The sequence below is a fragment of the Pan troglodytes genome, chromosome Y (assembly GCF_028858775.2).
Source record: "Pan troglodytes isolate AG18354 chromosome Y, NHGRI_mPanTro3-v2.0_pri, whole genome shotgun sequence".
NCBI lineage: Eukaryota > Metazoa > Chordata > Mammalia > Primates > Hominidae > Pan > Pan troglodytes.
This window is the reverse complement of record NC_072422.2, coordinates 24122673-24148020: the sequence shown is the minus strand read 5'-3', so window position 1 is coordinate 24148020 and position 25348 is coordinate 24122673. Positions and strand designations below refer to the sequence as shown.

Below are 25348 nucleotides of genomic sequence, written 5' to 3'. Positions count from 1 at the left end.
ATATTGACGTTTAAATGAAGTTACTTGCAAGCTTTTCCAAAATTGCTGCTTCTTGTCACCAATAAAAGTCATCGACAATGTTTAGTTTTTTAACTGAACATGAAAAACTATTTATCACATTGTTCAATGTTTTATTTCTGGAACAATAAGATTTCAACAGCTTTATTTTGGTTCCAATGATTGATGAAAAATTCAAACCATTTTTTCATTTAATTTTCTGTTTGAAGCGTCTAAATGGCATTAATCAATGCTTTTGGAATTTCTTCGGTAGTTAATGGAGTTAACATACTAACAACTACTCATGCATATTTCTTAACTGCAGAAAAATTAAAATTAAAAAAATATACACAATTGATTTTAAAAAATAGCAATGTGATGTAAATAAAAAGCCAAGTATCGCAGAATTATATGCTTAATTTTTTTCCAAATTCACATATTAAACCTGTTGAAATGTCATCTTCAGGCATAGTTTTCTTAATATAACTAAGTGTTTCCTTCTGAAATAGCAGCTGGCTTTTCCCCTCAATCGTCTATATTCTGGATTTCAGGATATCACTTTTAGCCTTGTGGTCCCAACATGGACTACAAGGCTTTACGATTACACCATGACACTTTTCAACCCATAATTTAATTGAAAGGGAAATTGTTTTTATTAATAATTTAAGTAATTAAATCATTTAATTAGTTTAATTAATTAAATAGTTTAATTAATCATTTAATTAATTAGTTTAATTAATTAAAACTATTAATAGGGAATAGTTTTTAATTAAATATGTAGTTGCATTTTTTTAGGTCATTGCTGCTGAAACAGATTTTTTAAAAAATAGTCATTAGCAAACAGCCCATAAATAAATAGTTGTAGGGTATATGAGAAATGACAAAACCACTGTGGCCAGACCAATTAACAACTCTCTGTGTGCTAAGCTGCTGTTTCCAGTACATAATTTACATATACCTAACCTATTATTTCCTTCATTTTCCCCAAACCTACCATATGATGATCTGGGAGTGTCATTAAGTGGACCACATACAAAACAAACAAACAAACAAACAAACAAAAACTATGTCAAATACTTCTCCCATCACCAGGCAAGATTGGAGGAAACTACCCATCCCTAGGCACCATGTACTCAGTGCATATTGATTTATTATTACTCACTCTGCTGCATGCTTCCTTGAAAAAGTAGCAGAATCGATGTTTTGTGTGAACTGTGTCAGGAAAATGAAGTTGATTTTCAGATTTGTCTCCCCACTAAAGTCATCATTCTGTTAACATTTTATTTTTCTCACGTACTGATAGAGGCCTCACAATAGCTATAATTATTAAACAAAATGAACATTTAACACACTTGCTGGTTCTAATCAATGTAACATAATAGTACTTCATTAAAAATGAGAAATCTAAGACAAGTGCTAAGCCAATTAGCATGGATGAAAAATATTAATAAAGTGGTAGTGCAGGGAGCTAATGAGAATATTTCATCCCCTCAAAGTTAAAATGGTACACACACTGCAGTCCAGCCATTCTTCTAATGTATTCATTAGAAACTCTCACACCTGTGTATTCGGAGGCATAGGGAAGGTTTTTCATTGTAGCATTTCAATAAACACATCGTGGAACATGAGAATTCAGTAGACTGAGAACTATGCCATCAATAATGGCAGCTCTCACCAAGAATGTTAACAAAAAATATGCGAAATAATACACACCTTATAATATTCACATAAATATTAAAAATTTACAAAGCACCAGTATTATTTACAAATAAATATTTTAATAAATTTTAAAAATACAAAGGTAATAACAAGTTCATGATAATGGTGCCTCTGGAAATGGAAGAAAGGAAACAAACCTGAGGGCATATATTCCAATTACAACCAGAGGTCATGTAAATAGAACAGGGAATGTATCAATAGCTGTTATTTTTAAGTGGGGTTAGTTGGTATTTTTTATATTATTTTGTATTTGTATATATTTTTTAAATTTTACTCAAAAACAAATTAATTTTATAATGAATAATATACCATTTACATTGGAATCATCTTGTGAACTAATTGCTTTAAAACTCCCCCGTCCCCATTGTCACTTCCAAGGAATTAAAAAAATTAAAAATTAGAATGTGGTATTTTTAAAAGAAAAATATTTTACAAGTATGAAATAAAATGTTACCAGCACATCACATTTTTTGACTGATTATCCATGTAAAATCATGTAGTAGGAGAAGAGAGAAGGACAGGCAGAATTTCACGTATTAGTACAGGAAATAATTGAATGTTTATTTCAGATACCTTCTTAAGACATACTAGTGGCCAAGAAACATAACAAAAGTGCTCAACATCACTGATCATCAGAGAAATCCAAATCAAACTCACAATAAGATACCAGTCAGAATGACTATTTTTATTAAAAAGCCAAAATAATAATCATAAGAATAATATATGCGGGCAAGGTTGCAGGGAAAAAGGAACTCATACACTGGTGGTGAGAATGTTCAGTCACAGTGGAAAGCAGTTTGGGGATTTCTAAAAGAACTAACAATAGAACTACCATTTCATCCAGCAATCCTATTACTATGTATATGCTCAATAGAAAATAAATCATTAAAGCTATCAAAAAGACACTTGAATTCTCATATTCATCACCATAGTGAAGACATGGAGTCAACCTAGGAGCTCATCCACGGTGGACGGGATGAAGAAAATGTAGTACATATGAACCCTGGAATTGTACACAGCTATAAGAAAAGAAAAATCACGTCCTTTGAAGAAACATGGATGCAACTGGAGGCCATTAACCTAAGCAAATTAATGAAGAAACGGAATATCAAATATAGAATATTCTCACATATGAATAGGAACTAAAACTTGGGTGCACACAGAAATAAAGATAAGAACATTAGACACTGGGGACTCCAAAGTGAGGACAGAGGGAGAGGGGCAGGGGCCGAAAATCTTCCTATTGGTTTCAAGGTTCCCTACCTGGGTGATGGGATCAATAGAAGACTAAACGTCAGCATCACACAATATACCTTTGTAACAAGCCTGCACATGTACTCTCTGAATTTATAATAAAAATGGAAATAAAAGTAAAATAAATTATTAAATGAAATAATATATTACATTATAGAATGGACCTTATTTCAGTGATACATAACTGAAACATGCTAATAAAATGGGATGGCTACCTTTGTGCAAATTAACTAGACTTTAGTTGCACTAATTAAGAGAGCAATAGCTGAGACAATCAAACGATAATAGACAAGTTATAATTGATGTCAAAATTCTACCTTATTATATTACCTTCGAAATCATATCCAAAGTTTCCTTCTAGTTTGAGAAACCTCTCTCTACATATATATAGAACAAAGATTGATTTTGCAGAGTAGCATGATTTTAATAGAGCAAATTTCATCTTTGAATTTCATAAGCACCTTCCAATCCATAAGACACTGTTAGAAAAAACTGTCAATCAGACTAGACACACATTTCAAAGAGCCTATGAGGTTGCAAATCACTTATGCCTCACTCTCGTGTTACCAAGATAATGCAAAGCACTTATATAGTGTTTCTTAGCTTGAAAGAGCCTAGGAACTTTAATTAATTAATCCTTAGACTACCCAGTGAGAGAGTGATAAGAAGCCCCTTGAAGAGATCATTTAACTATATAATTCACACTTGCTTAAATGTAATTCAGCATATGTGCCGTGTTCTGTTTCCCTGCTTTCTATTTCAATCTTCAGAGAAATAATATTTATGTGTGACTATATCATGCATAGGCATCTATTATGAATAAAATTATGTAGACTGCACTCTGACTGCCACTAAAAGCTAACAGATATATGTACGTCCAACACATAAAATACATGTGGTACATTCTGCTGTATTTTCTTTTCTTATTCATTTCATATCTCATTTTCAGGTATTTCAGAGTGGACTTCTCAGATTTGAATAGGCTGAAACTTTTTAAATGAGGAATATACAATTCTCTTGTTAATTTTTATAATTAGTTTTTTGGAAAGTGTATTAAAACTAAATGTTTATAATTATGCTGAATATAAAAGAATATCATATGTGCATGCTTCACCCAAATGAAAGACTATTTAACTATTCTATTTAGAATTCTCTCTAGTAGGATTTCCTTCTCTGTAGGTAGCTGGCTACAGGAGTCTACCAAAACAAATCTATTTCTGCAGTAAATACCAACACTGGCTTACTCAGGAAAGCACTCTTTCAGGCTGCAAAACACAATACATCTTTTCCCTGAGCAGGATAAATTCTTATACAGTTTTACTGTTCAACTAAAATGTCAATTAAAGTTAATCATTTTCCTTTTTACTACAAAGAGAATCTCATTACTTTCTAATTACTTGCCCAAAATCTATTCTCTATAACTATCTAAAATTACATAGACATACACACATGCATACAAAAGAAACAGTACAACTGGACGACCAACCAATGTGTACACGTGCTCTGTTTTAGAAAAGTTTCTACTGTACTATTTACAGTAAGGTTATAGTTGTAATTCAATCAATGACCTATTTTAAATGAGTGCCTAGAACATCACTGGGGAAAGTGTGTACAATGCAAGAAACATTTCCCTATGCATACACTTTATTTGTAAATATGTTTATACTGTATAGTTAAAATGGTTAACTTTGTTGTCAAAGATTGATACTGGCTAAAGTTTTGTTTCTTAATATATTCTTCTTTAATTTTTTCCAGTATGTTTTGAAATGTCTTTCATATATTTACTCTAATTTCATCTGGGAATAGATAGCCAAAGATAAATGGAGAAAACCATTTTTTTCCTATAAATTTATCATCTCCTGAGTGTCAAACTTGTCATGAAAGGAGAGATGCATCCGCTGCTCCTACTTTAGGACCAGGCTTTCCACCAATAGATTATAAATGTGAAAATGTCTGGCTACTTAAAGCCACTGTTCTGCAGAAAACACTATTACAGTCTGAGATTGAACCCTAAGAATTGGCCTTGGGAACTTTGAGACGCTGGTCAACTAATTTATAAGCTAATTTCTAAGGGTGTTCTCTGTTGCAAGAGTTATTGACTCTTTAGTCAAACACTCTATCATGGAAAAATCTAACCTAGTGGGCCGTTTCGTCATGAGATGGTAATAAATAATAATAAAAATATTCCTGGAATGCAGATAGCCAGAACTATAGGTCTTCAAGGAACAGTCCTCTCAGTAACAATGTGAAAGTTTGTCTGAATTTCCATTTCCACATTATGATAATTATGCCACATTATGTAGCAATTCTGTAAATTATTTCTGGTTTTGAAAAACTTTACTCTTGAATGTGGATTTATGTTTAAAAGATAATATTGTTTCATAGGACCATTTGCATGTATAAATTATGCATCATTTTATGGGAGCTCATACATGGACATCTCATACAGAGCAAATGATGAGACAGATGTGTGAGATGCATTAGGGTGGTTGAAGAAGAAGCACTGTTTCCACTCTCTGGGTCTCTAATTTCCAATAAGACAAACTACAAAATAATTACAAATAAGAGTTTAAAGAAGAATGACTCAATTTCTTGCGTCTGATTGCTGTTTTGTATCCTATAAAAACTTTATGCTCTATCTAAGACTTGAAATGTTTTAAACATTAGATGTTGGTCTTCAGGACACCAAGTGGAAGCCAGGGGACACATGCAGTTGCTGCCTGGGGGATCTTGTCTAACGGAAGAAGTCAGTAACAGGCAGCTGAATGGGCAGTGGGCCAGTGCCAGGTGTTTAGCTGAGACTTGTATAAGTTTTTCAGAAATTCCCAGAAGTATTTGACAGAAATGAAACTGGTTTACCAATGCTCTTTAAAAAAATCAGCTAAAGAACATCCTATAGTGTCCTGAAGAGAAAAATGAGCAAGGCACATAATTTGAGATAGCAAAAATACTAGGTGACTGCAGGAGCATAGAAAATCTCAGGCAGCTGTTTCACATGACTAGCAAAATACACTATTAAAATAGTTGCATAAACTAGGAGTTGGTAACACTGGGGAAAACCAAGATGTGGGCAAAGCTGGCTGGGAACAACTGGACTCAACATGGTGATGAATTTCAGCTAGGTTTCACCTTGGAGAAAATAGCAAAAAAGTCACTGCTACTACCATGCAGCAGAGCAACTGATCAAAGGCAGCAACTGCCTAACTATGGCTGGTTCACATGTGAAAAATAGACATCCCTTACTTACTTTTTATGTTATCTGAAGTAAAAACATTCCTTACTGATACAACGTTTCATTTTCTTCCTTATTCTCCACGATTTTTTTTTCTTCTCATATTACTTATAGCTTGTAACTTATTTTGTCAAATATATGCAATGAGATAACACTGCAGTATTACAGAAAGCACACTGCATGGGAAACAGACTCATATTGAAACGGGAAGAAGTCCCTAATCCCCTCTCCCGCGGGGCGTGCAATGAGGACAGGTTGTGGGGATTTGATCCCAGGCAGTGTCTAGGGGTGAATGTTTACAGCTCCTGAATCCCCAGAGGGCATGTGTTACATGGTCCATTCGTCGGTGGCTTGTGTTAGTCAGCTCCATCAGACATCCTGACTTACTGCAAAGACAGAAGGCTATCTGAATCCCGGGGTTTATGGCCTTGGTGTACCTGAAGAATTGGCTCACACGTGGGCTTGGAGAATAAGTGCAAGGTTTCATTAAGTAGAGGTTGTCAGCAGATAGATGGGGACCCAGAAGGGAGATGGAGCGGGAACGTAGTTTTCCCTTGGAATGGGACAGGTCAGCGCTCTCCTCCCACAGCTCCGCGAAACTCGGTGTTCTTCTGCGGTGGATGGCCTGCAGCCTCAGTCTCTGTGCTCTCCTTCCTCCGGTGTCTTCTCGAGGTCCAGTTGCTGTGACTTTTTCTGCTAATGGTCCCTCTAGACGTCCAGCTGCTAGGATCACTGCCTGCTAGGGTCTGGGGGTTTCTTATATCACAGGATGGAGGTGTGGCAGGATGGAGGTGTGGCAGGCCAGGGTGGTCTTGGGAAATGCAACATTTGAGCAAGAAAACAGAAGTGCCGTCCTCACCTAGGTCAGTGAGCACAGGCCTGAGGGTGGAGCCCAAGCCAAGGAATACGCCCTGCTCTACCCAGCACTTCCCTGTCCCCCTTCCACATCAATATATTTTATTTAAATCTCCAAAAATAGCACCCAAATCCTTTAGAGAAGACAACTGCAGAAAATGGCATTAGAAGAGCCAGTCTGGGATTATGGTCACTACATGGAAAACGGAAACACACGCAGTGTTTCCTGCAGGCCGTGGAATCACTGCTGAAACGTATCCCCTGCTGAGAAGGACAGGGAAACAAACTGGCATCTCTCATGTTCTTGTTCTCTAATCTCTGCAGTGTCACCCCTTGACTGAACTGAAACAGGAAGTAATTTTTATGGGAGCCTAGGAACCATGCCTCACAGGTGCCAGGCCTCTCTATTACAGAACAGTGCCAGGAGAGGTGATTGACCTCTGTGGTATCTGTGGGCATATAAACCCAGGAGCACACACAAAGGAAGCTCAGAGAAAAATATACTATCAAAGGGTCAAGAGAGGAGCAGTCTGAGGAATGATTCATGCATGATATTTGTGAAAAGACCAAAAAGTAAAACGGAGCTTATGAGGTAGTAAACTAAGAAGAACATAGAGAAAAACAGGCAAAATCGTAAAGTCAAGGGTATTTACGTTTCCTTTTAGGATTTTTAAAATCCCTTCCAGAACGCTTTTCCCAATATCTTTTATTCATTGATTCATTCAAGAAATATTTATGGTCTAAGAATTGGGCAGATGGCATCATATGCACTGTTAGTACTTCTATCATTGACAGAAAGAATGTTTCTTTTCTCCCACAATGTTTTTATCCTAAACATTCTTCTTGCAAATTGGTATTCTTACAGATCCTGTTCTTTGTTCCTGCCCTAAGAAGCTTCCCCACACCTGTCTTAACCCAGTTAAGAACTTCTTTCCTCTCCAACTAAGTTATTAAGTTTTACACGTTGTAACACTTGCACAGTACATTGCAGTTATTGTTCTTCTCTTCATTCTCCAATTAAGCTATGAATGTTTTGAAGGAAAAGGCTATAAAGACAATGACTTGACATTTGTCAGTAATTATTTCACAAACGATTGTTAGATATTTGTACATAATATTCTAACATATTTATCTTGATTTTTGGAAAACAATATAAGCCATTTTCTCTGCCCATTCCCCATGAACTGCTCAATTTTAAACAATGTCTATGCTCTTGGAGCAATTATACAAACTTTCAAAAAACACCTGAAAGTGTTTTTGTTTTGCTTTGTTTTGTTGTATTATTTTTTAGAGACAAATTCTTGCCTGGTGAAGTGCAGTGTGCCCTGACTGCTCACTGCAACCTTGAACTTCTGAGTAACTAGAAAAGATGCGTGTCATGATGCCCTGTTTAATTAATTAATTACTTTTGTAGAGTTAGGTCTTGCTAGGTTACCTGTGCAGGTCTCCAACTCTCAGCCTGAAGCAGTCCTCCCTTCTCAGCCTCTCAATTATTGGGATTCCAGGCATGACCCACTGGACTTCAAAGAGGAAATTTTAGATTTTAGAATATTGTAATATGTTATACTTAATTTTTTTTTTCAAGTTTGCTGTTGCAGTGGCACTTGAGAATAATTATTTCTTATGGTGAAAGTGTGATTTCTTGTATCTAGTCATCTACTTTTAAAATCTTTATTCTGTTTACTTAAACCCTAATAACTGGTAGTCAGCTCAGCTGAAAACGGATTCCATGGGTGTTTTGTGTTGAGGTTATTAAGACAAGTGTAGAGAGATATTAAAGGCAAAAGACATTTACTTTGTATATAAAACACTTATCTTTTTATTATGGCCATATATTTGAATAATTATAATAGGCATTTGATATGAGAAGGATTATGTATTGCTTAGTATATCTCAGGTGTTATCTAGGCAAATCTATATTTCTTGAATCATATTATCCCATAGTAGAGTATTGTGAGCTAAGTACAGTTACCTTCCCACTTTACAGATACACTGAAAGTTATCTAAGCATTCACAGTTCATAGGAAGATTAAAACAAGCTGATAGAAATATCAGTTATACAACAGAGTAAGAACTCATTTTTTTCTTGCAAATAGTGAAACATTTGTTTGTTTTAAATAAAAGAGGTACTGGGGAGAATGAAAATGGTAATATTACACACCACTTAAGTTGCCTCCCTAGAGGCACAAATATACACTTGAGCACATGATTGGGATGTCATGTTGCCAGTATTGTTTAGATTTCTCTGCTTTGAAACATTTATGCTAAGGCTTCATCCTTGCAGATAGGGCATCATATATGGTATGGGTAGTTTTTAAAAATACCTTGAAATGCATATTTTAATAACCAATTTTCCAACTTTGTTTTAATCAGGGGTCGATGATATGTGGCACTCCTAGTAAGTAAATGAATGTTTGAAGTGCTGTGAGTTATTTTAGCAATTGCTCAGTTTACCATTTAAGTTATCAAAGATCTTTACTTGTGCAATATCATAAAAATGTGGGACATTAAAAATTAATAACAGAATTTATGTAACTAAAAGCTGCCATCTAATATGATATTTTTCAGTAAGATGACAGCAGCAATTACGCTGAAAAATAGTCATTCCCATAGTTTGAGCCATTATAGTAATTTCCACCTGGGGATTTCACAGTCAGATTCCAGTTCTGGACAACAGTGACTAACATAACGGTTATTAATGAGAAGAGATTTTGAGACGTGTAGCCGTGTTTAGATGTCAGTGCCTTGAAGTGATGGATTTGGCATATTAGTAAGAAAGACTGCTTTGGACTGGATAATAAGAAACATATTGAATTGTCTTTCTTGTCCTCTATAGCATGAAAAGTCAGTCAGAGATACAGAAACCATGGAACATTTCACAGCATGGCCTACATTTCACTTCACTTTTATCCTTTTAACCATGCACAAAGTTTATTAAATATGCAAAGTAGGAATGCTATAGGAAGAAAGAGCAGTCGTCAGAGGTCACAATCCACAGCAAGGTGACAGTCTCTTGTGGATCGCACCCTAAGTGCTAATTAGAGTGAGAATCTACTTTCAGGTTCCCAGCACGGAACAAGGAAAATGAAGCTATCAGCAGTTAACATTATTGTATTAATTGAAATGAATGCTGACAGAGATTTTGTTGGCTTTACAACAAATTGAATATGGATAATGTAACCGCTTATCAAATTCCATGCATATAAAATTGTGGATTAATTAAAAAATCACACAACCCATATATTTTGGGTATCTCATATAAATTTCTATGTACATGTGCAAACTTGCAGTGTGCAAATATGTGTCTACATCTAAACATGTACAACTGCATTGACCAACAGTTAGAAAGTTAGAAATTATTCTCCCATTTTACCATTTCCTTTCCTTGAAGTTTGTCACAAATATAATTTTTCCATCTGTTCGAAGCCTACTCTCTGGAGGCGTGTAATGTATGGATACAGTAAAGCCATAAAATAATACAGGGTTTGTATCAGACAAAACAATAACACTCGTGTTATAAAAGATCCATTGTGAGAAGAAAGTTATACTTCACATTACTACAAATACAGAAGTATGCTTTCATCAAAAGCTGAAATCAGTCAATATAATTTGTTTTTAATGTTTTACTTAAAATAATTTTAAAAGGATTACTCAAGTAGAAAAACAGTATTGGTAATAAATAATGTTGAAGAATTCCCTTTAATTTGTTGATTAAACTGTAAGTAAAACACTAAAAAGTACTATGTAATGTAGTTTAATGAAGATTCTTTATGGTTTTCATAAAATAAATAGTCTCAATGGAATATTTTAAGATTGAGAAAGTTCCATATATCATTGTATTGTACTTTCACTTTATTATTTGCTTGCATGTCATAACTGATGGAAATAAAAATATTTATGTTTACACATATGCAAAAAGTGGATTTTTGTTTATGTTTTCTAGTGAGACAAAGTTACCAATAATTTCATCTGTATGGGAAAATTTTTACAAGCCCAAAGTTCTTAACTTTCTTTTCTTTTGACGTTTCATATTTCAGCCTAGGTATGAGATGGAATTGACTGTGATCATTCTTTGATTTCACTGTGATTACTGAGTTTCTGATACAGTGTTAGGAATGTATAGACTTTAAAGCTTGCTTTCTTCTTCTTCTTCTTCGTCTCCCTTTGGACCTGTATATGTGATTTCTGCAGTAATGTGCATCGTTATCTGACATACAGTTGCTGAAAGAGACAAGCATAAACATAATTCTTAGTTTCAGTGAATCTTTAGGAACAGACAAGTAAAAATGAAAGATAATTATGGTATGAATGTTAGTAAACTGTTTATCACAGAGGTACAATAAGGGTGAAAATAAATTTAAAAATACATGCCTCATCCAACACATGAGGTAGTAAAAATGAAAAATTTAATTTGACATAAAGAGCCATTTCAAAGTTATGGTTATTTCTGGTGAGAGCTAGTAGCTCAGAAAACATGAGGAAGTCCTGCAAAGCCACATGATGGATTTGCAGGTCAGGATGGGAAGCCTGGGTCTTGGGGAGGGTTCCAAGGTCCTGGTCAGGTTGAGGTCCTTCTGGGGCTCGGGGACGTCTCAGTGGGAGAGCTGGGAAGGGGAAATGCATGCTTCACCCCAGCTAGCAGGCCACCTCAGCCCACCTAGATGAAACTGTCCCTTGACTATCCTCTTTCTCCTTCTTGGACAGGCAGGTGGAGGAACTCAGCCATCCTGAGTACTGGTGGAAGGATGAAGTTTGCCTTTCATTGCAACATTTACTTCCACAATGAAGTGATCATTAAGGAGTACTGCATTGGAATTCTTAATAAGGAGTGCCTCCCCGCATGGTAGAGGGTGTGGTATGTGGGAAGCTAGGTCTGGCATGAGCCTTCCCAACTCCTCTCGCTCCAGGATAGAGGGTGACTGGCTCCACTGTGTCCAGTGGTTCTAGGGTCATGCAGGTGAAGGCCCCAGTTTCAGGCAGGACACACCTAACTGAGTTTCTTCAGCTGGTTGGCTGATGGTGACTGCCCAGGGTATGATGGGTTGCTGAGGTGGGGTGGTGGTGGGGCATCATGGGAAGGGACCTTGTTGGTCATTGCTTGGCGTTGGAGGAATTGGCTTTGAACCAGAACCTGACCTGTCATGACCACTTTGCCCAGTTCCCCAGATCATCAGCCAGGGCCCGTGGCTCAATCTCATGCAGCACTACCCAAGGGAGTTAGGCCCTCAGAGAGGGAACAGAGAGGAGGCTGGGGAGCAGCCCAGGGCTGGGGGATGAGAGGCCTGTGGGTCCTGGAGCTAGGACACACATAGCGAAGCCAAGGCTCAGGGAGGAGACTGTGGTAAGCAAACTCAGACCATGCATGGGCTGGGGGAGAAAGGCCCGTCAGGGAACTGTAGTACCCACATTTCAGGATTGGGGAACCCTAAGCCACTCAAGAGGCATAAGTAACTAAGATCAGTGGGTGAGAAGCCAGGCTCAAGGGATAGCTGCCTCACCATCCCTTGCTAGCTTCCTTCCCTGCCCTGAGGCCTGCTACCACCTGAGGCTCAGTTTGGACTCAACCAGGGTGCTCTCACCCTCCACACAGGTGCCCACCTGAGGCCCGTCTAGGTCTACATCCTCCCAGAATGGCTCTCCCAGGCCTGTCAAGTTCATTTCCATGACTCCAGCCTCCCCAGATGTGCTTTCTCCCTTCTGCCATCCTCATTCACCCAGCCCCTGCCCACCCCTAGAAAAGACAGGCCACCACACAGGGAATCTGGAGGACCGCACGGGGCTCACAGGGCCGAAAATGTGAAGAGATGGCAAAATGGAAGGGGACCTTCTGTGTGTGTCCAGGCAGGCAATCTGGCTGGATATTAAGGCCCACCTCACTATTGGTGATGACACCCAGCGTTTCTTGGCCCTGAGCATGTGCACACAAACACACACATTGTCCATGGCATTGACATCAATACTACCTAACTGATCCTCAGATTCTATACAACCCCTATAAAAATATCAGTGACCCATTCTTCATAGAAAAACAATCTGAGAATCCTAAATTTGCTATGAAATGGCAGAAGATCCTGAAGACTCAGAGCAATCCAGTACAAAGTTCAAAGCTGGAGGCATCATAGTACCTAACTTCACAATATACTACAAAGTTTTATGTACCGAAATAGAACAGCACTGGCAGAAAAGCAGAGACATGAGCTAATGAAAAGCAACAGGGGACCAGAACTAAGTCACTGCATTTACAGCACATGACCTTTTCCCAAAAAAGCAAGAACGCCCAATGCAAAATCAAGTATCTTCTATAAACTAGGTTGGGGAAAACCTGAATATCCACATAAAGGATTTTACAAGTAGATTATTTCTCACCAAACTCCATTGTCAGACCTGCGATGATAAAAGTACCAGAAGAAATCACAAGGAGGAAGTTGCATGACATCCGTGTGGGCAATGAGGGTCTCAAAGTGACTGCAAGAGCACAGTAAACACCATCAAAAATAGAGAATGGAGTTATATCAAACTAAAGTGCTTCGGCACACCAAAGGAAACTAAACAGAGGGAAGGAACATCCTACAGGATGGGAGAAATTATTGGATTACCATACGTCCGTTAGTGGGTGAATATTTACAATACATAAGGAACTCCAACAACTCAATAGCATGAAAACAAATGGGCTAAGGATGTGAATACTCGTTTGTGAAACTAAGACAAACAATTTCCCAAAAGACACACTAAAAAGCACTCATCATCCCTAATCCATCAGAAAAATCAAACCACAATGAGATTTCATCTCACTTCAGTCAGAATGCTTATTATCCAAAAGACAAAAACAAAAACAAAAAACAAACAAACAAAAAAACAAAACTCATTTCTGCTAAGGATGCAGAGAAAAGGAAATCATTGCACACTTTTAATGAGAATGTAAATTAGTGCAGGCATTACAAGAAGTTTTATGGATTTTATTAAGTATAGAATCGCTGGGCGTGGTGGCTCACGCCTGTAATCCCAGCACTTTGGGAGGCCGAGGGGGGTGGATCACGAGGTCAGGAGGTAGAGACCATCCTGGCTAACACGGTGAAACCCCGTCTCTACTAAAAATACAAAAAATTAGCCGGGCGTGGTGACGGGCGCCTGTAGTCCCAGCTGCTCGGGAGGCTGAGGCAGGAGAAAGGCATGAACCTGGGAGGCGGAGCTTGCAGTGCGCCAAGATCGCGCCACTGCACTCTAGCCGGGGCGACAGAGCGAGACTCCATCTCAAGAATAAAAATGAAAAAAGAGTCTCCAGAAATCTACAAGTAGAACCACCCACCATATGATCCAGCAAATCAGAATACCGGGGCACACACAGAGGTACACAAATCAGTATGCTGAAGCGGTGCGTGCACCCATGCAATTATTGCTGCACTCTTCACAGTTTCGCTATGGCCAAGATACGGAAGCAACTTGAGTGTCCCTCAATTGATGAGTGGATAAAAAAATAGGGCACATAAACACAATGGAAAAATGCGCTGCATTGTCAAAGAAGGAAATCCTGCCAGTTGTGACAATGTGTGTGAATCTGGTGAATGTGTGCATGCCATTTTGTTAAATGACATAAGCCAGTTATCAGAAAGGCAAATAGCCCACTACCTCGTTCCTATATGAAATCTAAAAGCAGATCTCACAGAAGTAGCGACTCCAATGGTTGGGGTGGTGTTTAGTGAAGAGGGTATACTGAGGAGATGTTGGATCAAGAACACATATTTCTAGTTAGAAAGGAGGAATTGGTTAAAAACCTTTTCTGCAGCATGCTGACTTTAACTAGGGATAACACATTCTTTCTCTAATAAATGTAAGATGGGGCATATCACGTTTTATCACCTCAAAATGACAAGTGTGTGAGGTCATGCATGTGTTGATTACTTTCCACTATTTAAACTAGGAACATTTAATTTCATTATGCTATGCACTTGAGAAACTCCGCTGGTACACTTTTGATTTAGGTTAAAAAAGAAAGTTTTCATTACCGTTATCCCCCTTCAGTCACAGAATGCTTCAAGTAGAATGTTCCAGATGTCTTAAACTTTAGTATCAACCACATGTAATTACATCCTTTCACCTGTACTATTCCTCTAAAAAATATGGTGATGCAGATAATTTTGTAGTCCTTCTAAAGACTTCTGAAACATTTTAAGCTTGTAAATTTTTAAAGAGAAAGAGCCTAATTAGAAAACTTGTGCAGCTTGCAAGGGAGATGTAATATATGCCTAATTTTGTTTCCATTTGTGTTCAAAGAAACAAAGAAAAATGTTCAACAAACAACACAATTTACTCTCCTATTGTATTTGCTTTTAAGCATGTATAGCTGAGCAATAACATCAGGCATTTTGCATTACATGTAACAATGTATTCTGAAAATTTTAATATAGATATTACATCTAAACAGATAGTTTTCAAATAGCATTAACAAGTACGAAATTACTTGAAAACCATTCCTTTTCCTTTGAATTCCTCAAAAACTTCACGGAGGAAGTTATTATCTACTTCTCTCCACAAAACCAACATGTTTCTTTCAGTAATACACAGGTAACAATGCAGAAATAACATTTCAATTTTCAATTTGCAAACAAGGTTTGGTATGCAATAACCATTATTTTGGATACTTGCTTTAATATCTGCTTCAGTCTCCTTTTTCAGGTTGACTTTCCCCACTATCTCCTATAGATGCCACTTAACTTGACCTACGATATGCTACATGAGGAGCAGGGTGCACCCTATCCAGAGAAGGTGTATTCCTTCAGTCTTTTCTGCCAAAGTGCTCATGACCACACGAATAAAAATCACTGCAACTCCTTGAGTAACTCTCCCGACTTCTGCCATATCTATCTCGAGTATTGTTATAATCGTGATAGCTGCTTCCACCATAAGACATCCCAGGTCCTTGTGCAGGTGGTGCACCATGAGAGGTCCCAGCAGAGTTGATAAAATAATATGTTGGGCTACATTTAAACATTTTTACTGCTATCACTAAAGCATGAACTAATTAAAGTACTATTTGGAAATATCTGCTTTCCTCTGCCTTTGTTGACAGGATAATAATTAAGCCTGCAATAGTAGAAGGTTTTATTTAAAATAAGTGTAAGAGTAGTATTTTGAAGCTTGACAAGTTTAATTCTAAGGTAAATGTTGAGTCACATTTTCTGAACATGAACTGAAGTTCTCACTTTCATCTCGTTCCCTATATTTTATACTGTTAAGAATACTCATTCTTGAAGCACGTTATATTTGTTCTTTATAATTTTCCTTAGAATTTCATGTAAATAATGATCTGATCTATTAAATGTAATTCTATAATTTACAAATCCATCCTGGACCATTACCATATCTCTGAAATGCATCTCTGTAAGAACTTCCACTTACTCATTGAGAAAGATCTCTACCACAGGCCTCAGAGTAGCCACCACGATCACTAAATTGAAAAAAAAATAATAAAAAAGTGTTCTTAATGGCAGAAAGAACAATTTAAGAAATCAATTTAATAAATCCAGATAACATTATAGTACTTATATCCTGTAGAGGAATGTTCATCCTGACTAGAATGACCATAATCACAGTATGCATAGCCTCTAGGTGGTGGAGCATAATCCCTAGCTTCTCGGGAACTTGGATGATGTCTGTGTGCATGAGTTTAAGCAACAAATTTTAAATTTTTAAATTCTAGTATCCAAAAATATATCTAAATAACAACTTAAACACAATTAAATTGCCAAACATCTAAATAGCTATTTCTCCAATAAAATAGGCAAATACCCAGAAAGCACATGGAACAGATACTCATAATCAGTGATTCAGAAAATGTATTTCAAATCCACAACGAGATACCATACTTCACACACACACACACACACACACACACACTGGAATGGCAGTAAAAGCAGGAAATACCAAGTGTTTGAGGGGATGTAGATAAACTGGAACCCTGATACAATACTTGTTGGAATGGAAAATGATGCAACTTCTATGGAGAAATGTGGTGGTTCCTCAAGAAAACAAACATAATTATCATAGAACCAAGCTATTCCACTTATATACATACCCAGAATCGAATAAGTATACTCAAACAAATATTGGTGCATAGAAACACTGTGGTGGAAACACCCCAAATAAAATAATGGGTTAACAGTTTGTGGAAGGAGTGAAGTGCTGCAATGTAAATGAACCTTCGAAACATCATGCAAAGGGAAAAGAGACAGATGCAAAAAGTCATGTAGTGTTTGAGCCCATTAACATTAAGTACCCACAACAGATAAATTCAGAGGTGGAACACTGACTGGTGTTTGCTAGCAGCTGAGGGAAGGGAGAAAATGGAAGGAACTGCTTAACTGGTAGTTGGAGTTTTAGCTTGGAATCATGAAAATGTTTTGGAACTCGATGGAGGTAGTTGTTGCATGACACAGAATGTATTAAACACCACTTAACTCTTTACCTTATAATATGTACTTTTGTTATGTGAATTTCATCAGCACAACAAAAAAAATCAACTATTTTATTTCATTTTTCCTTTAACTCTCCTTAATTGCATAACCATCATCTCTTGGTGACATATGGTCATTTATCCAGGAAGAGATTGTCACTCTGCATGGAGGACCTCCATAATTCTCTCTTCCACGTGATATGGGATATTTAACACTCACGTGATGGAACATTATGTAAAGAACACCAGATCTGAAACACTATTTTATCTTCTCTCAAACAACTTTTTAAAATTATTGCTTCTATGACTCCATTCTTTGTTTCCTAAATTACTAGCCAATCATGACACTGAGAATATTTCTTATGGCTTTGGATAATCCCATGGCTCCTGCAAGGCCAGTTCTTCTAATGAAGCTGAAGGCTAACACTAATTCTCAGGTAAAGTTCATTTGTAATGTTAATAACAGCTTAGTTATTATTTTCCTCTTCACATGAATGACTGATGACTACTAATGACAGAGGGAAAACATGTAAAACCATCAAACTTTTCACTGATTTTAAAGTTTACATAAATTGTCCTTTCTCAGCTGAAGAAGGTAAATTTTCCCATGTTGTTAAATTCATCTCACACACACAAATACTGCTACCTTTGAATGACTACATGCTAAATTTTTACATAAAAGTTCTCCTTTATCTCTAAGTGGCTGGCTCTATGTTGACTCTAAGTGGCTCTATCTCTAAGTGGCTGTCTAATGTTGACAAATTAAAATGTATTAGTGAAGATTTTCTAATGATGGCCAACATTTACTTTTATTTCAATAACCAGTAACGTTAAAGGGGTCATTACCACATTGTTGCTATTTCAAAATAGAGAAGGTTCTTCTTTAATATCCTCTTCACTAGCTATTCCTTAAATGTCAGCCTTTCACGTATGATATGTTCACTAGCGAATTTTCCAATGAAATATGTTGGCTTTTGTGTCCTGAAGTCAATAAATACCTAGCTTCACTGACAGTCTACATATGAAATGTAAAATTGAAAATGTCGGTTTTCAGTTTCCTCCATATTAGGATGGAGGACTAAGTAAGAATTTTAATTTGTTCTGCTTAAACTTCTTTGCTAAGAACTTTTATTTATTGTCTTGCTTTCTTCTGTTTAGTCTGCAATCTTAAAATTATCCTTCTGAAAAATACTGCTTCTATTAAATCCTACTGCTCACCTCGTGTTGCTTAGTTCTAAGTACTCTCCTCAAATAATTTCAAATTTTACACTAAGGATCTTCTGTTAATGTTTAAACCTCCCGGTACAATCTTAATTATTGATTTACATCCCCTTATATTTCACAACACCGTCCTTCTGCGATGCTCACTTAAGAATATTGAACTCCTTCATGTCTACCTTTCAAGCCTTGAATTTATTTTTAAATTATATTTAAGCCCAGTGACTCCTTTTCTGCTAAATGCTCTTGTAGTTCTTTTGAATCTTCATATAAGCAGGAAGAATGCCTTGCACATAAGCTTATTGAGGTCTCAGAAGCTGGATGGCCCAGCTCAGTGGCTGACACTGTGAGCCAGTGTAGAAGGCTGAGGCAGCTGGACTGCTCAAGCCCCAGGCTTTAATGTCAGTTTTGAAAATGTAGTGAGATCCTCTCTCCACAAAAAAATAGGAAAAAAATTTAGCTAGGTGTAGTGGTGCATGCCTGTAGTTGCAGCATCTCAGGAGGCTGAAACAGGAGAATTGCTTGAGCCCAGGAATTTGAGGCTGTAGTGAGCCATCATCTCACCAACGCACTCTGACCTGGTAAGAACAAGACTCCAACCCAACAAAGAAGCTGAACAAGCAATTTTCAGATTGGAACATCAGGGGACCATTACCACGGGACCTAGGAAATGGATGAATTCATTAGATGAAGAAGCCTACCATCAAAGAATACTGCTAGGAGCTTTTAGAAAAATAAAGGGGAATCCTCTAGCAAACACAGGATTAAAAGAAACGTTGGCCTCACTCTAATCAATTCCTTGATCTGCAATGAGAAGCTGGAGTATTTCTTCACCATAAACCTGAAATGTACCTAGTGAGAGAGAAACTATACTCAAAGTGATCGATCACCAATTAAGCCAATGTGTATGTCACTTCTATTTTGTTTGATAAACTTAAAGTTAAGCATCCAGGTAAAATGGCTCATTTTTAGTCCTACAAAAACTATGGTCTTTCTATCAGGTAGCATTTACCTTGGCCTCCCATCCAACTATTGCTTCTTGCCACAGCAGAAGGAGCAGATTTTTAGGAGGAGGCCCTCCACTTCTTGAAGAGGGACCACTTTTAACTGGAGTGAGTCCCCTAGAATAACTCATGTTGAGATCAAGAGTGTATCCACCATCATCTGCATTTCAAACAAACTCTTTTTTTTCTTTTTCTTTTTTTTGAGGTGGGGTCTTGCTCTTTCACCCAGGCTGGGGTGCAGTGGCACGATCTTGGCTCACTGCAAGCTCAGCCTCCAGGTTCATGCCATTCTCCTGCCTCTGCCTCCTGAGTGGCTGGGACTACAGGTGCCCGCCACCACACCTGGCTATTTTTGTGCGTGTGTGTGTTTTTAGTACAGACAGGGTTTCACTGTGTTAGCCAGGATGGTCTCGATCTCCTGACCTCGTGATCTGCCCTCCTCGGCCTCCCAAAGTGCTGGGATTACAGGCGTGAGCCACTGCGCCCGGCCTCAAACAAACTCCTTAGTTAACTAACATCACTGTTTCTTAAATGGCTAAGTTTTAGTTTTTTATAAAGATTTTCTACATATTATAATCTTACAAATTCACATTTGTCTAAACTAATAAAATTAACATTTTTATATGAAATTAGTACAATTCAAGCAAGAAAACTCCATTTAGAAAATCTAGAAAGAAACTCAAGAATCATAATATTTTCTATGAGAGAGATGTGGGAAAAGTAGGGAGTGAACAGGGAGCAGATATTGATCAGTAAAATGTCTAAGTATACTATACATAAAAATATTAAAAGAAAAATGATAAATGACTTTATATCATTCTGTTATGAGGAAAAATTTTCAAAGCATATGATAAAGATAAACTAAATTCTATTCAAAGAAACTCAAATATTTACAATATCAAAAAGTGATACGTCAGGAAAATACCTTACCTCTAAAATTTGTTAACAGAATATAGAATTCTTACAATTCCCTTATAAAACACTGATTTTCAGATTAGACTGTTAAATTTTAATAATCTTTAAGAATTGCATATTACATAATATAAAAATATTTTTCATATATCTACAAAAAATATAGACATATGCCAATTGCCAGGTGGCGTTACAGGTTAGAATACACACATTCTCTTACATGACAGAATATTATTGAACCTCACCCTCAAGATCAACGGAGACAAAATAATCATGAAACTATGCATCTTAAAATGGAGCAAACACTGCAATTTCAGCTTCAAAAGAACATCTCCAGTTAATTACACATCTGGTTATTAAAACCCAAAAATAAATGATAGATTTTTGAAGGTTTGTTAATAGACAATACAAGTTAACTGATATATTTATTTATTTATTTATTTATTTATTTATTTGTTATTGAGATGGACTCTTGCCCTATTACCCCAGGCTACAGTGCAATCGTGTGATCTCACCTCACTGCAGCTTCCACCTCCCAGATTCCAGTGATTCTCCTGCCTCAGCCAAGTAGCTGGGATTACAGGTGCAAGCTACCATGCCAGGCTAATTTTTTATACCTTTAGGAGAGACAGGGTTTCACCATGTTTGTCTGGAACTCCTGACCTTGTGGTCCCCCCATCCCATACTTCCCAAGTTCTGAGATAACAGGCATGAGCCATCTCACCCAGCCCATCCAATCATTTTGTTTTGTTTTGTTTTGTTTTCAAATATATGGTTAGTTTTTCTTTTTTACGTAAAAATCGACCCCTCATTTCTATGGTGTAAATCACTCATAAATATCATTTTCAGTGACTCATCCTTCAGCAAAGAAAGATACATATATATATCTGTGAAGCCGTGGTTATTAGACCTTTCCAGAGTCACTGACTGTTTTCAGAAATTAAAGTTCTACGTTTCTTAAATTGAAAATGCTTTATGGCAGACCAATGTACAAACTCTCTATCAAAATTACAAAGCAATAGATTTGCATAGATGTTAGCACATGTATACACAAAAAAACAAATATTGCAAAATCAATCTTAAGTACTGAGTTACTTTTTTCCTGTTGGAAAATTTTAAATATTCCATCCTATTTTGATGTTACAACTGATATGAAGTTCTGGGCCCCAAAGTTGAAAACTCTAAAGTATAATGAATATAAATGAGTTCTGCAGAAAACTTGTTGAGTGCAGGCAATCAGCATTCATAAACACAACTCAGTTTCAAATTTTTGTTATTTCAATGCAAAGTTATTACAACTTTAAAATGAATTTTAGATATTAGTTCAATCATTCTGATAATACACCTTTAGTACTTAGAAATAATTTTATCTGTAAGTTAATTTTCTGTTCATAAAGGAAATAGATAAAATTGAGAAAATTTGATATCGTCAAACTTACTTTCTTTCAGTCCTGTGGTTCCATTTTTATATTTTAAAACATTACCGAAGTGTCCTTCATATGAGAGAAGCCACCCTCTTGTTCCTCCACTACTTCGTCTTCCAGATCTCAGACTTCCTGCAGGTATCCTGTTTTTTGAAGAAGGTGGTGGTCTCCGCCTCCCACAACTTTGAAAAGGTGGTTTCCTGGCTTGTTCTAGTTTTATTGCTTTTCCGTGCAAAGACTAAAAGTATTAAGGGTACTATCAATAACACTGGCACATTTAACCTAAGCACATTTTACAAACATTTTTTACATCAACTATAGTTCATAGTTAATTAGGTGATGCAAAGATGTTGGAAAAAGTGTTTTTGGAGTCACATGCCTTTAAAATGCTTTACTTGAGCAAAGACTAAACCCTTGGGGAAGAAATCTAGGCAGACATTTGGAGGAAGAGAATTTCAGGCAGACAAAATAACCATTGAAATAATTCAGAGACTAGAATTAAGCAAGTAGTCATACTCCCAACATGTGGCAAGATGAACAAAGGAAAACACTTAAGTGAGATCAAAGACAAATCCTTTTGTTTATTCTGAGTATAATTCTGACTACTTGGAGAACAAACTGTAAGCTGCAAGTGAGTATCAGATTCAAGCTGAGAAACTAAACAAATGATGATGCTTCAACAAATGTAATGGCAGAGGAGGTGATACATGCAGTCGTTTCATGTGACCGTATAAGTTGTGCTTTGCATAAAGTTACTTGGCTGAGGGCATAAGTAATATGCAGATAATGATGTTGAGTATGTAGGTGATTTTTTATTGTTTTGAACTTTCTTCTAAATTCCCTCTGGTATTTGATTTCACTTTTTTAACCAGTGTTACAATTATTTATACCTAAATGTTACATGGAACTCATGTAGTATGTACCATGTAAAATTTATTACTGTCAATCAAGTAATATGAAATTTGCATGTGATAGAAATGTATAATTTATACTTTTAAGTTAATATCTTATAATTTAATATATATAAACCATATAAGCTATATAACTAACTTATAAATCTAAGTATTCCTAAACATACATAATATATGTATCTGTATATGTTATAACTAACATATATGTATTGCATATAGATGAAATGTATGCATTATATATTTTAATGCAGATATACTATATGTCTATATGTATTTCCTTTTTTATATACTTTAAGTTCAGGGGTACATGTGCAGATGTGCAGTTTTGTTACATAGGTATACACGTGCCATGGTGGTTTGCTGCACCCATCAACCCATCATATACATTAGGTATTTCTCCTAACGCTATCCCTCCCCTAGCCCTCCAGCCCACTAAAGGCCCAGTGTGTGATGTTGCCTTTCCTGTGTCCATGTGTTCTCATTTTTTAACTCCAGCTTATAAGAGAGAACATGCAGTGTTTGGCTTTCTGTTCTTGTGTTAGTTTGCTGAGAATGATGCTTTCCAGCTTTACCCATGTCCCTGCAAAGGATATGAACTCATACTTTTTTATGGCTGCTTACTATTCCATTGTGTATATGTGCCACATTTTCTTTATCCACGCTATCATTGATGGACATTTGGGTTGGTTCCAAGTCTTTGCTATTGTGAACAATGCCTCAATAAACATAAGTGTGAATGTGTCTTTATAGTAGAATGATTGACAATCCTTTGGATATACAACCCATAATGGGAATGCTGGGTCAAATGGTATTTCTAGTTTTAGATCCTTGAGGAATAACCTGTCTGTACTCCACAATGGTCGAACTAATTTACAGTCCCATCAACAGTGTAAAAGCATTCTTTTTCTCCACATCCTCTCCAGCATGTGTTGTTTCCTGACTTTTTAATGATCACCATTCTAACTGGCCTGAGATGGTATCTCATTATGGTTTTGATTTGCATTTCTCTAATGACCATTGATGATGAGCTTTTTTTCATATTTTTGTCAGCTGCATAAATGTCTTCTTTTGAGAAGTGTCTGTTCATACCCTTCACCCACTTTATGATGGGTTGGTTTTTTTATTGTAAATTTGCTTAAGTTCTTTGTAGATTGTGGGTATTGGTCCTTTGTCAGATGGATAGAGTGCAAAAATTGTCTCCTATTCTATAGGTTGCCTGTTCACTCTAATGATAATTTCCTTTGCTGTCAGAAGCTCTTTAGTTTACTTAGATTCCATTTGTCAATTTTGCTTTTATTGCCATTGCTTTTGGTGCTTTAGACATGAGGTGTTTGCTCATGCCTATGTCCTAAATGGTATTGCCTAGGTTTATCTTCTAGGCCTTTTTTGGTTTTAGGTCTTACATTTAAGTCTTTAATCCATCTTGAGCTTATTTTTGTATAAGGTGTAAGGAAAGGGTGTAGTTTCAGTTTTGTGCATATGGCTAGCCAGTTTTCCCAACAACATTTATTAAACAGGGAATCCTTTGCCCATTGCTTGTTTTTGTCAGGTTTGTCAAGGATCATATGGTTGTACCAGTGTGGTGTTACTTCTGAGGCTTCTGTTCTGTCTCACTGGTCTATATCTCTGTTTTGATACCAGTCCCATGCTATTTTGGTTACTGTAGCCTTGTATTATAATTTGAATTCAGGTAGCTTGATGCCTCCAGCATTGTTCTTTTTGCTTAGGATTGTCTTGGCTATGTGGGCTCTTTTTGGCTCCATATGAAGTTTAAAATACTTTTTAACAATTCTGTGAAGAAATTCAATGGTAGCTTGATGGGAATAGCATTGAATCTATAAATTACTTTGGGCAGTATGGTCATTTTCATGATATTGATTCTTCCTATAATGAGCATGAAATGTTTTTCCATTGATTTGTGTCCTCTCTTATTTCCTTGAGCAGTGGTTTGTAGTTCTCCTTGAAGAGGTCCTTCACATCTCTTGTAAGTTGTATCCCTAGGTATTTTATTCTCCTTGTAGCAACTGTGTGAATTCACACATGATTTGACTCTCTGTCTGCTGTTGATATATAGGAATGCTTGTGATTTTTGCACATTGATTTTGTATCTTGAGACTTTGCTGAAGTTGCTTATCAGCTTAAGGAAATTTTGAGCTCAGACAGTGGGGTTTTCTAAATATACAGTCTTGTAGTCTGCAAAAACAGACTACAAGACTTCCTCTTTTCCTATTTGAATACCCTTTATTTCTTTGTCTTTCCTAATTGCCCTGGTCAGAACTTCCGATACTGTGGTGAATAGGAGGGGTGAGAGAGGGGGCATTTTTGTCTTCTGCAGGTTTTCAAAGGGAAAGCTTCCAGGTTCTGCCATTCAG

General features: G+C 36.7%; 2 pseudogenes; one reads left to right on the top strand and one right to left on the bottom strand.

The window, feature by feature from the left end:
- Positions 1-25348, top strand: part of LOC744852 (RNA-binding motif protein, Y chromosome, family 1 member F/J-like) — a 193395-nt pseudogene that overhangs the window by 111535 nt on the left and 56512 nt on the right.
- Positions 1-25348, bottom strand: part of LOC101059054 (RNA-binding motif protein, Y chromosome, family 1 member F/J-like) — a 64979-nt pseudogene that overhangs the window by 24086 nt on the left and 15545 nt on the right.